Source organism: Carcharodon carcharias, chromosome 2 (assembly GCF_017639515.1).
Source record: "Carcharodon carcharias isolate sCarCar2 chromosome 2, sCarCar2.pri, whole genome shotgun sequence".
NCBI classification, from domain to species: Eukaryota; Metazoa; Chordata; class Chondrichthyes; order Lamniformes; family Lamnidae; genus Carcharodon; species Carcharodon carcharias.
In genome coordinates, this window is record NC_054468.1 from 174441471 (window position 1) to 174453632 (window position 12162).

Below are 12162 nucleotides of genomic sequence, written 5' to 3' on the forward strand. Positions count from 1 at the left end.
TCTACCACTTCCATACCAACACACAGCAAAACAAAAAGTGTTCTCCAATTTAGAAGGTTTTCAGTCCTGCTGCTTCAACAATATCAATTTGCATAACAGCATGTGCAGAGATTTAAGAAAAAACTAAAATTAATATTTTCCAGCTATGTTTTGCAGTTCAAGCCACCTGGATTGTGGAGGGGCCCAGAAATGACTGCAGCAATTTAAGGCAGTGGCTCACCACCACCTTCTCAAGGGTAATTAGGGATGCACAATAAATGCTGGCCTTGCCAGCAATGCCCACATCCAAGAACGAATTTTTAAAAATTGAAAATAATCTGACCGCTCTCACTGGTTATATTTCGAGAATAGTCTCTGAAGATTATTTTAAATTTAAAATAAAACATAAATCACCAGTCATAAGTAAATGTAAGCAACCATATTCAGATCAGCAGGTCTGACAGCATCTACAGAGAGGGATAGAGTTGACGTTTCGAGTCCATGTGACACTTCATCAGTATTAAGACATATATGTCTTAGTTCTGATGAAGGGTCATACGGACTCTAAACGTCAACTGTATCCCTCTCCACAAATACTGTCAGACCTGCTGAGTTTTTCCAGGTATTTTTGTGTTTGTTCTAGATTTCCAGCATCTACAGTATTTGCTTTTATATTCAGATCAGATTCATCTCATCAAAGCTTAATTATACGCAAAAAAATTATCTTAAGCTCCCTTATACAGAAGGCCTCCTGGGGTTTGACACTGTTTACACCAACTCATTGCAACTCCCTGTTCAAAGCCTGACATTCAGCAATAACAGTGGTTTCCAAAAAGGCAGTTGGTAATAAATTAGCAGAACAGAATGATCACTACCCCAACAGCAGCTTCAACATTTGTGAAATGGCAAGATACCAAAAATAACTCATCTTACTTGTGAAGGTGATTGTGAAGAAACAAAAAATTGCTTCAGAACTACTAATATAAATGGATTAATTGATTTAATATGATTTCACAATGTGGACCATTGCATTAACATTTTGCAAACAACATTCAACACCAAGTATCCTTGGTTAATACTACTTCACTGTATTGCATGATAGAAGGTTCTGGAAACCTTGACATTTTAAGGATTCCATTGCAATCACATCCCCCTCTGCATGCACGTCCGGCACTGACATCATTACTCCTAGGTCCAATTGTAATACGATTGGCTGCATAAAGCTGGCTTGGTTCACCATCTTGCAGGTGTCACACATTATATCACTTGACGGACAAGTAACACAGCTAACCTGCCTTTAAAAAAATCAGGGCTTATTTCTGGATCTGATTTTGGCTTTTTCAAATTACAAGTTAGCAGACTTCAATTTGCTAATTTGATTACACTCTTGCTAATGGAGTTTAACGTTTAAATAAACAGTTGGCTAGCAAGTTTGAAGCAGCAAAATATTCTGGTTACTGCTGAAAGATGCTTCAGAGAATATATTCCAACATGAACCAATAAGTAAAAATACAGCCTTCAACTGGTGAAGTGATTCAAACAATTAAACTCAATCTACATCAGATGTTAATTTTAACAAATTTATTTTACTTGCTGCCCTTTCCCCTTTATGAGCTTCCCTTTGCTGACAGCTGGGCTACAGACCTTTTTGGCTCTTTAATTGGATACAAGGGTGCGTGAGGAGGAACCAGGATAGCTGGTCATCCCATTTTCCCTTTCTATATGGAAGCCACTGGCTTGCATGTAGCACCATGCTTCAGATTAAGAACTCAGTGTCACAGGTGTGCTTTACACCCTGACATTACAGAAATCGATATGTTCTTAAAAATTGTTTTAATGCATATGTTGATTATATTTCTTCACACTTTTTCCACAAAATATCTTGCTTGTTCATAGATTTTGTAACTTCGGGATAATGGTATCTACATATCAATTACATTAAAGTTTTTTTTACCATCTAGAACTCCTAGTAAGAGCAGGTAGTAATTTCCCACTGGTGGATATGTAACAGTTCATGGGTGGCAGAACAACCAATCAGCATTCACCAATTAACAAGTAATAGTTCATGACTTTCTAATGAATGGGGCATTTCAGTCAATCAGGTGCTTCATGCACTACAGAAATGTCTATCGCCCTAAAGACATGTTTTCCCCTACAGTGTGTGCCATATGCAGAACTTTCCATGATACGCATTTCCTCAAATCAGACCACCCTATTCCTTCTTCAGATTCATTTGAGTATTTATCTTAACAGCACCATTCACTGACAGGCTTTGAGGTGGAGATTGTGTAAAATCTTAATACTATTAGGCTAAAATTCGATTAAGTCCATTAGCAGGAGTGGGGATTACAATGCGCAATTACCCCATGCCCAGTCCCATTGAGGCAGGCAGCTGCGAATTTTGTACTGCTTGTTTATCTGAATAATTGCGTCATGCAGCCTAGGATGAAGTATGCTACTGACTGCCTGCATGTTCAGCAGGGGACTCAGGTATGTGCGAGGGAAGAAAGATCAACAGATCAGAGGAGGGCTCCAAGGTTCACTGATGCAGTTAGTCCAGGAGGTCGAAAGGAGGAAGGTCATCTTTCTGGAGGAAGGCAGGAGTCCTTCAATGCAAACCCTGCACAAGGAATGAGAGCACCTGGCTGGAGAGGAGAATTTCAGGTCTCTGACTCGGAGGACCTGATTATGGTGCCGGAAAAAGTTCAATGATCTCACGCAAGTGGTCAAGGTCAGTTAATGCATATTCCACGGACATTTCCTATTCACTGCACCACCAACTTTTCACACTGTTCAATGCACTGTAGCCATCATTCATGCCCAACATTCAGTTCCACCTCACCCAATTACCAATGCTGCAAGCCTCACACTCATCTCACAGCTTCCATATAACTTCCAGCTATTCATCAAAGACAGGCACATCACCTGAATACATTGCAATGTACTGATCTTTTTCATTGCTCTTGCAAGGCAAGGTTGCATGCAACAAGAGGGAGCAGCAGATAACCTGCAGGGACAGGCACACCTGCATCTCCTGAACTCTTTGCATGAGATAATTGGCAATTGACAAGTGAAGTTCAACACAGATAAATATGAGGCAGTACATTTTGGTAGGAAGAATAGGGAGGTGACTTATTACTTGGAAGCTGCAAGTCTAGGTGGAGTAGAGGAACAAAGGGATCTGGAAGTACAAGTATGTCACGGACAGAATATATGCATTCCCTTTACAAATATACCTAGCATAGGCACTATGTAATAGGTATGTGTTTTCCCACCCTCGGGAGTGCATCCCAATCAAATACTTCTAGTAGCAGTTTTTTTTTAGTTTTAAAATAAAGAGGGTAATTTATTCTAACACACTTACCCTGAATTTACCGCAACATCTTACTCACTCGTCTCACAAACACACAAAGATTAGATGCAGATGAAAGTAATATACTGTTACAAATTATTAACTGAGGTTAACTCAGTCTCTGGTTTATGTTCTCCGTCTTGCACAAGGCAGGCCTGGTTTTTTAGATGGTTTTGATGCTTTGAAGTTGATGCGAGGATCGTGAAAAGCAAAGGAATCTCAGCAGGTTAAGAGGTTTCTTGTAGTCAAATTTCTATGAGGTTAGTTCTCATGTGAACTTGAAGCTGGAACAGATTGGGAGAGTCCTTTCATTTGTGAGGATCTCCCACTTTCAAGGCATTGCTGTTTATTACCTTGGCTGCTTGGATGACTTGCAGCTAGTTCAATGGCTTTGTGGTGGAACTCTCTACCTGCAAGCAGCTTCTTGGTGATTTAAAAGCAGAATGCAAAAATGGTTCCCTATCATGTGGCTTGTACAAGTCCAAAGTCCTTATTCCAAACAAAGGGTGGTGTATATGTTGGTTCCAATCATCCTGCATTGTCATTTGACACTACGAGATTCACCTAGTCTAGTTTGGTTGAGGGAAAGCATCATAATACAATGGAAGGTTGATAGGATCCATTAACATCTGTATTACACGTGTTGAGTTTCAATGTCCTCGCTTGTGCAGCGTTAAACAGCGACAGGCCAGCAGGAATTTTATAGTTATTTTGTGTTGATCCATCCTTAAACAAAGGCATATGTGAATTCCCCAGGTTTCTGTGAATGTCCATAATTAGGTATTTGCTTTAAACATAAGGCTGTCTGAAGGTCAAAATGCCAAAGGTCACATGACTTTCAGTAGCAATTTAAAAGCTTGTGTTGGTCTAGTTTTAAAAGTATGACTGAAAGTTCACAATATATTGGGGCATGACAAATACATCAATCACTAAAAGTTGCACCACAGGTCAGCAAGGCCATTAAAAAAAAAGTAAACCAACACTGGGGGTCAGGTTTTGGCTACTGAGGTAGGTAATTTCCCGACTGCTGGACCTGCCTAAGTAAAAAGTACCCCAAATCGCAAAATGTTTGCCCCGGGGAGAGGGGCAGGCTGGGCAGCCTTGGAATGAAGATGGGCCTACTTATCCCTGGAATGGGAATGGATGCTAGAAGGGCATGAGGCCAGGCGAGTGCCAAGTGGGCTGGTCAGAAAACCCGCCTCAGTTCTCTGGGACTTGGTCACAGTTGTTACCCCCTCAACCCTCACCCACTCAACCCCATGGCCCCTTATATCCCCATACCAGCTCCCCAGTCACTCATCCAGTATCCATCATAGGGAGACTTCAGGAGCCTTGTGGAGATGAAGTAAAATAAACTTCTAACACTCTTGCACAGTTTTCACTCCTACACACTTGATAGTGAAAAAAATGAAAGCAAAGCTTTTAAATCTCAAGTGTTTAATCGCTTACAAAAACAAGCAAACTTCCGTTCATACCATTAATTCTTTAATAGCGCCTTTAAAGTTGTCAATCAACCTTTGAACTCAAAGTCCCCAGCTGAGATAATGGTACCCTTTGAAACTCAGCCAAGCATTAGTAATGAATAACTCTTAGGGAAATATCAATGAAAAACTCTATTGAAACTGCTCGAACAGATGCTACACCATCTGGTCTGTCAACGAAAGCACTTCAATAGAGTTTTTTTGCAAAACAGTCAATTTTTTTTTATTAAAGGGCAGGGTATTTAAAAAAACTTCAGACAATGGCAGTTAAACAGATCTTATTCACCTTCAAGTCATAACTTGCTTGCTTTTGTACTCTACACATCTATTTATAAAGCCTAGGGTCCCACGTGCCTTTATAACCACTTTGTGAACTTACTGAAAGGGTTTGTTCTGTTTTTCACAAAGAGGTCTGGTGGCTTGTATGGTTGAACATTAAGCATTTATTAACAGCTCATAACTATATAAATCTCCAGGGTATAGCCCTAACTAGGTACTAACCCTACCCTGGCTTCTGCTAGACTCTACTGTACTTGGTCTACTATCATGTGACTCTCTACATCACACTGTGGGCAATAACGTTTCCAAGTCTTGCATTAACCCTTGCTATGCTGAACATCCTTACACTACACCTCCAAAGTCTTTACATAAAAACATTTACAGTATAATCTTTACTTGCTGCCTCTTCTCCCTGCCTCAAGCCTCAGACTTCATAAATTCAGTCTGGGGGCTCGACAATTCTTCCAGATCTTGTTCTGGTTGCATTTGGAGGAATGGTAGGCTCAGTTGCTTTGGGCAAGCCTTTCTTGGTTTGGAGTTGAAATTGTGGTATTCTGTGTTTCATGCACTTTGTTGTCTCCATCTGATTCATTTTTGAACTTCTTGGAGTTCAATTTCTCCTTAACGACAACCTGTCTGCTTTGTTTAGACTCCGTGGGTTTGTCTCGTTCCTTCTGGAGGGAATGTTCACTCCATTCATTCATAGAAAGGACTCAGGTTTTCTTTTTCTGTGCGGTCTGCAATGATCTTGCTGGAAGTTGGTGTTTCAAAAATTTCACCCAATTTCACATTTGTTTACTCTCTTATTTTCCAACTCGTTTTCAAGCTTATAAATCTTTTCGTTTAGCTCAGCAACTACTCTGATGAATTCTTTTTTCATTCATGGGATGTTGGCTTTGCTGGCTGGGCCAGCATTTATTGTCCATCCCTAGTTGGCCTTGAGGTGGTGGTGGTGAGCTGCTTTCTTGAACTGCTGCAGTCCATGTGGTATAGGTACACCCACAGTGCTGTTAGGAAGGGAGCTCCAGGATTTTGACCCAGTGACAGGGAAGGAATGGAAACATATTTCCAAGTCAGGATGATCAGTGACTTGGAGGGGAACTTCCAATTGGTGGTATTCCCATCAATGGGCTGACCTTGTCCTTCTAGATGGTAGTGGTCGTGGGTTTGGAAGGTGCTGTCTAAGGAGCCTTGGTGAATTCCTGTAGTGCATCTTGTAGATGGTACACACTGCTGCTACTGTGCGTTGGTGGTGGAGGGAGTGGATGTTTGTGGATGTGGTGCCAATCAAGCAGGCTGCTTTGTCCTGGACGGTGTCAAACTTCATGAGTGTTGTGAGAGCTGCACTCATCCAGGAAAGTGGGGGGTATTCCATCACACTCCTGACTTGTGCCTTGCAAATGGTGGACAGACTTTGGGGAATCAGGAGGTGAGTTACATGTCGCAGGATTCCTAGCCTCTGACCTGCTCTTGTAGCCACAGTAGTTATATGGCTAGTCCAGTTAAGTTTCTGGTCAATGGTGACCCCCAGGATGTTGACAGTGGGGAATTCAGTGATGGTAATGTTATTGAACATCAGGGGATGATGATTGGATTCTCTCTTGTTGGAGATGGTCACTGCCTGGCATTTGTGTGGCATGAATGTTACTTGCCACTTGTCAGCCCAAGCCTGGATATTGTCCAGGTGTTGCTGCTTTTGGACATGGACTGCTTCGATGTCTGAGCTGTCACGAATGGTGCTGAACATTGTGCAATCATCAGCCAACAGCCCCACTTCAGACCTAATGATGGAAGGAAGGTCATTCAGTTGTCTTTGTTTCAGAGTTATCTATGCAATCCTTATAAAAGCTGAACAGCTTCATCTGGACATTCAGTTCCTTTCGGAATCTTTCTCCCATGGTCACCTGACCATTCCTTATATGAACATGCGAACCAGGAGCAAGTGTAGGCCACTCAGCCCTTTGAGCCTGCTCCACCATTCAATAATACCATGGCCAATCCAACTGTAACTTCCTACCTATCCCTGGTAACTCTTGTTTATCAAGAATCTATCTATCTCTGCCTTGAAAACAAAGACTTTGCTTCCGGTGCCTTTTGAGGAAGGGAGTTCCAAAGACTGACAATCCCCCGAGAGAAAAAATGGTATTCCCATCAATGGGCTGACCTTGTCCTTCTAGATGGTAGAGGTCGTGGGTTTGGAAGGTGCTGTCTAAGGAGCCTTGGTGAATTCCTGTAGTGCATCTTGTAGATGGTACACACTGCTGCTACTGTGCGTTGGTGGTGGAGGGAGTGGATGTTTGTGGATGTGGTGCCAATCAAGCAGGCTGCTTTGTCCTGGACGGTGTCAAGCTTCATGAGTGTTGTGAGAGCTGCACTTATCCAGGAAAGTGGGGGGTATTCCATCACATTCCTGACTTGTGCCTTGCAAATGGTGGACAGGCTTTGGGGAGTCAGGAGGTGAGTTACATGTCGCAGGATTCCTAGCCTCTGACCTGCTCTTGTAGCCACAGTAGTTATATGGCTTCTCATCTGTCTTAAATGGGTAACCCCCTATTTTTAAACAGTGATCCCTAGTTCTAAATTCTCCCACAAGAGGAAACATCCTCTCCACATCAACCCTGTCAGGGCCCCTCAGGATCTTATATGTTTGAATAAAGTCATCTCTTACACTTCTAAACTTCAGCAGATACCAGCCTAGCCTGTCCAATCTTTCCTCATAGGATAACCTGCTCATTCCTAATATTAGTTCAGTGAACTTTCTTTGAATTGCTTTTAATACATTTACAGCCTTCCTTAAATAAGGAGACCGATACTATACACAGTATTCCAGAGGTCGTCCCACCAGTGTCCTGTACAACTTAAACATAACCTCTCTACCTTTGTATTCAATTCCCCTTGCAATAAACGGTAACATTCTATTAGCATTCCTAATTACTTGCTGTATCTGCATACTAGCCTAATGCAATTCATTCACTAGGACACCTAGATCCCTCAGAGCTCTGCAATTTCTTACCATTTAGATAACTTGTCTCTTTTATTCATCCTGCCAAAATGGGCAATTTCACATTTGCCCACATTATACTTCATTTACCAGATCTTTGCCCGCTCACTGAATGTATGTCCCTTTATAGCCTCCTCATGTCCTCTTCACAACTTACTTTCCTATCTTTATATCATCAGCAAATTTAGCAACCATACCTTCGACCCTTCATCCAAGTCATTTATATAAATTGTAAAACGTTGAGGGCCCATCACTGATTCCTACGGCACACTACTATTTACATCCCACCAACCAGAAAAAGACCCATTTTTGGCTACCCTGTTTCCTCTTAGCTAGCCAATTTTCTATTCATGCCAACATTGCTCCCTACGCCATGAGCTTTTATTTTCTGAAATAACCTTTGATGTGGCAAGATTTATTCAAGTCACTCGTTAAATCCTTAATCTATTTCTTATAGCTTTCCTTTTCTGCTTTTAAAGAGCCAGGATTTGCTCTTCCACACCGTGCATCTCAATTTTCATGAACTTTGACCCAATCTGAAGAACAAAGATTTAATCCAAAACAAAAACAAAAACAAAAACAGAATTACCTGGAAAAGCTCAGCAGGTCTGGCAGCATCGGCGGAGAAGAAAAGAGTTGACGTTTCGAGTCCTCATGACCCTTCGACTTTGGTTGTTAATTCTGCATTCAACCAACTATTCAGATTCATCAGCACTTTCTTCTCCTGTTGCAGGCATTTTTCAAGATACTTAATAAAAACTTCTGATACTTGGAAGTTCATCAAGTTCTAATTGAAGGTCTATCTTCGTTGAATTACTTCTACAAGGTTATTATTTAAGTACTTCAAGTCCTCCTTCAAGAGCTCTACTTCTTGTGAGGGGCACTCCAGTGTTCTCCTCAGGTCTCGTTTTCATTTGGAATTTTTTTGTGTGAATGTTGGTTCTTTGCACTGAATAGTTTTCCATGAGCAGAGCCTAATTCCTGTGCTATCCTTCAAGGTCACATTCTGTGATTACATTTCTGCTAATTGTTTTTGAGACTCTTCCTGCTCCTTTATGAGAACATCTACTTTCTCTTGCCATTTTGACTTTCATTTCAGCCATTTCATTTTTCAACAACTCAGTGTCAGTAAGTCTGAGGCATCCAGTGCTTTTCCTTCTAATTCCTTGATCTTCAGCTCTGTAGTCTCTTTCCTGTACCTCTTGTCTTCCTCCTGGAATACAGAACATTGCTGAGCCTTCTCTGCCAACTGATTCTTCAGTTCTTTCAGAGTGACATGAAATACATTTTGCTTTTCTTCGCTTTCCAGAGGAACAAACTTTGACCTGAGGGATCCCTGTGGTGTATGATGGTCCTTCAAAAGGTTTTCCTTTTATTTGCAAAGCTCAATTGCTTTGTCTTAAATTATCTTGTAATTCAACAGTGTTCTTGTTCTTGTTCTGCTGTTCCTCCATTCTGCTGTTTAAGGCAATCTTCATTTCTTCATGCTGCTGAAGGGTTATGTACTCCTTTTGCATGTGATCTTGATGGACAATCAGCCGTTCTTTCAACTGTTTATTTTCTTGATCTAATCTGCACTTCAATGCATCGCTTTGTAATTACGGTTAGTTGCAAAGCAGCTTTTTCTGATGTAGCATTCAACATCTTTTCTTAAACTCATGTTTTTCCCAGGGCACATATTGATTCTTCGAAGGAGTCCTTCAAGGCAGCAATTTCTCAAAGTACATTTTCTTCCTAGTATTGTGCCTGACTGAACTCCTGGTTGAGTTCTCCCAACTCCCTCTTCGATTTGCAACTGTATTATTCAGAGGTGTTATTTCCTCCTTGTAATTTTCTGGAGCTATGTACTGAGTCTGCACACGATTCAGATTTTTGCTTATTGCATTCTTCTTAACATTCAACCTGTTTCTTTCAAAGCCTTTTTTACATTTAGGACAACACAAATGTGTTTGTTCAGATCTTGAACAGTTTGATTCAATGAAGGTTTTAGCTTATCATGCGTGTTCAATGGTGCATACTCTGCTTGAATCCTGTGTTTCAAGTCTTCCAATTCAGCTGTGATACAAACATTTTCCTATCTTATTTCTGCCTTTTCTTCTTCCACCTGGAGCAGACCTTTGCCCTTCATTTTGGTTTCACTATTAACTAGGTGTTTTTCCAGTGAAATCTTAGCTTGTTTCAATTCTGTAATCATGCTACTCGTGACTTCATTATCCACTCGCAGCTTTGAATGCTCTACTTTACCTTCAATCAGAGCCAGATGGCTCAGCACTGCCACCTGTTGTTGTAGTTTGGGTAATGTTAAGACTTCCAGCTGCCTCATCTTTTCTCTGCGCTAAACTCTTCAGCTCATGCACTTCATTGTGCTGGCATGGTTACAATCATCTTGTGGTTTTCTTGGGCATTGTCTTTTGCCCTTTCACTGCTTTACTGAGGTTGTTCCGTCTTTTTAAGCTTTGCACACTCCACAACTTGAAGATTAAAATGCTTCTCAAAAGCTTTTAATAACTCATAAAAGCTGGCTGAGGATTTATCAATGCCTTATATTAGATGTACTTCATCAGCAATTTCACCAAATAAATATAAAAATGTGCTAACTTGGATTTCCTCTGATTTCCTACTTAATCCTAATGTATTCCTGTAATCTAAAAAGTTTCTTCTCCACGAGACCCAATTTTGCATCTAGTTTGGCCTTGCATGAGCTTGAAGAGCTCAGGCAGTTTTGATTTAACATTCATGGCCGTTTTCCAATACAGCAAAGTACAGCTTTAAAATTTTTTCTCCCAAGATGGTGCCGCAGTAACTGTCATTTCAATGCTTCTTCCCTCATCCATTGGCCCATGGCAGGCTCCCACAATGATCATGGGCCCAATTCTTTAAACTAATTAATTCTGCAGGAAATGATAAAATTCAGCAGTTTGGGCCAACAAGCATGTTTTCTATGCGTAAAAAAAGGCAATTTTAGGCTCTAGCTCCATTTTAAAAACCTCTTTGCCCATTCATTTGAGCTTGGCCGCCATGTGGTATGGCGCCAACTCCGGATCCAGATGCAGCATTCTTCCAACTGCGCTGGTTAAACAATCTGAATGCTTTGCCTGATTTGTGCCCTGATTATTTTTAAAAGGTTAGTTCAGTCTTTTAGTGAATTTTGCTCACCCTTTTTGTGATCTGGCTAGGTCCTTTGACCCTGCATTTGATCAGGTCTGGCAACAGTCCTCCACACACTCTGGTGGAGTCTTTTCAACTGCACGTGGATCTTTCTTCTGCCCTTCAGCCACCACATCTGCAATGGAGCTTCTTTTTAGCAGATCTCCAGCTGCTTCTTCAGTTCAGATGCAGTTCAGTCAGATCAGGCCTTCGGTTTTTTTATCCATGAACTGATGCAAGTATGCCAAGTAAACATAGAGGGTCAACAAACAATTACATTATTTTAATTTAAAATGTGAACAAATCAGCTTCCTGCTACATCTATAATATCCTCACAAGCATTACATTATATTCTAACGGCAGAAAGTTGGAAGCAAGAAATTTCAGAAAACTGCATGAAGGAATAATGAGTATCAAATTAGAAATAATTTAAAGTCTATTCCAAGGCAGCAACAAAATCTGAGATTTAGATGACACTGTAAACTACTTGAATATATTCCAGAATGCATTCTATTTACAATCTATTGAAACACAGACCTTGTTTTCCCCCTTAAGCAGGGTTTCCCTAACTGAGTCACAAGATGAGGTTTTGGGGTTACAAGCTCTGAGGCAGCAATCGCTGCCTTGAGTTTGGGTTGATTTCAGACAACTGTAAGGCTCCTTTAAATGCCTGTTTTCTTTCGTTGGTGGACATGACCTAATGGACAGCTCTCCGAGGTCCGATTGCTGCTGCAAAAAGGCTGCGAATAGGTAGGTGCGTTTTTTTTTTCAGAAACCCTGCCTTTTCATCAACTCCTTCCACCCACTCCTCCCAATCGAGAACTAAAACTTCCCACCCCCATCACTCAACCATGCATGCCTCCCCGACTCCCCCACTCAACAACTCCTGTACCCACCTAAATGTTCAATCTAGGGTCATATGA

At 41.1% G+C, this 12162-nt stretch overlaps 1 protein-coding gene across 2 annotated transcripts in view; it reads right to left on the reverse strand.

The window, feature by feature from the left end:
- sptbn1 (spectrin, beta, non-erythrocytic 1) overlaps window positions 1-12162 on the reverse strand; it is a 297759-nt gene that overhangs the window by 202880 nt on the left and 82717 nt on the right. The gene's annotated exons all lie outside the window — the stretch shown is intronic.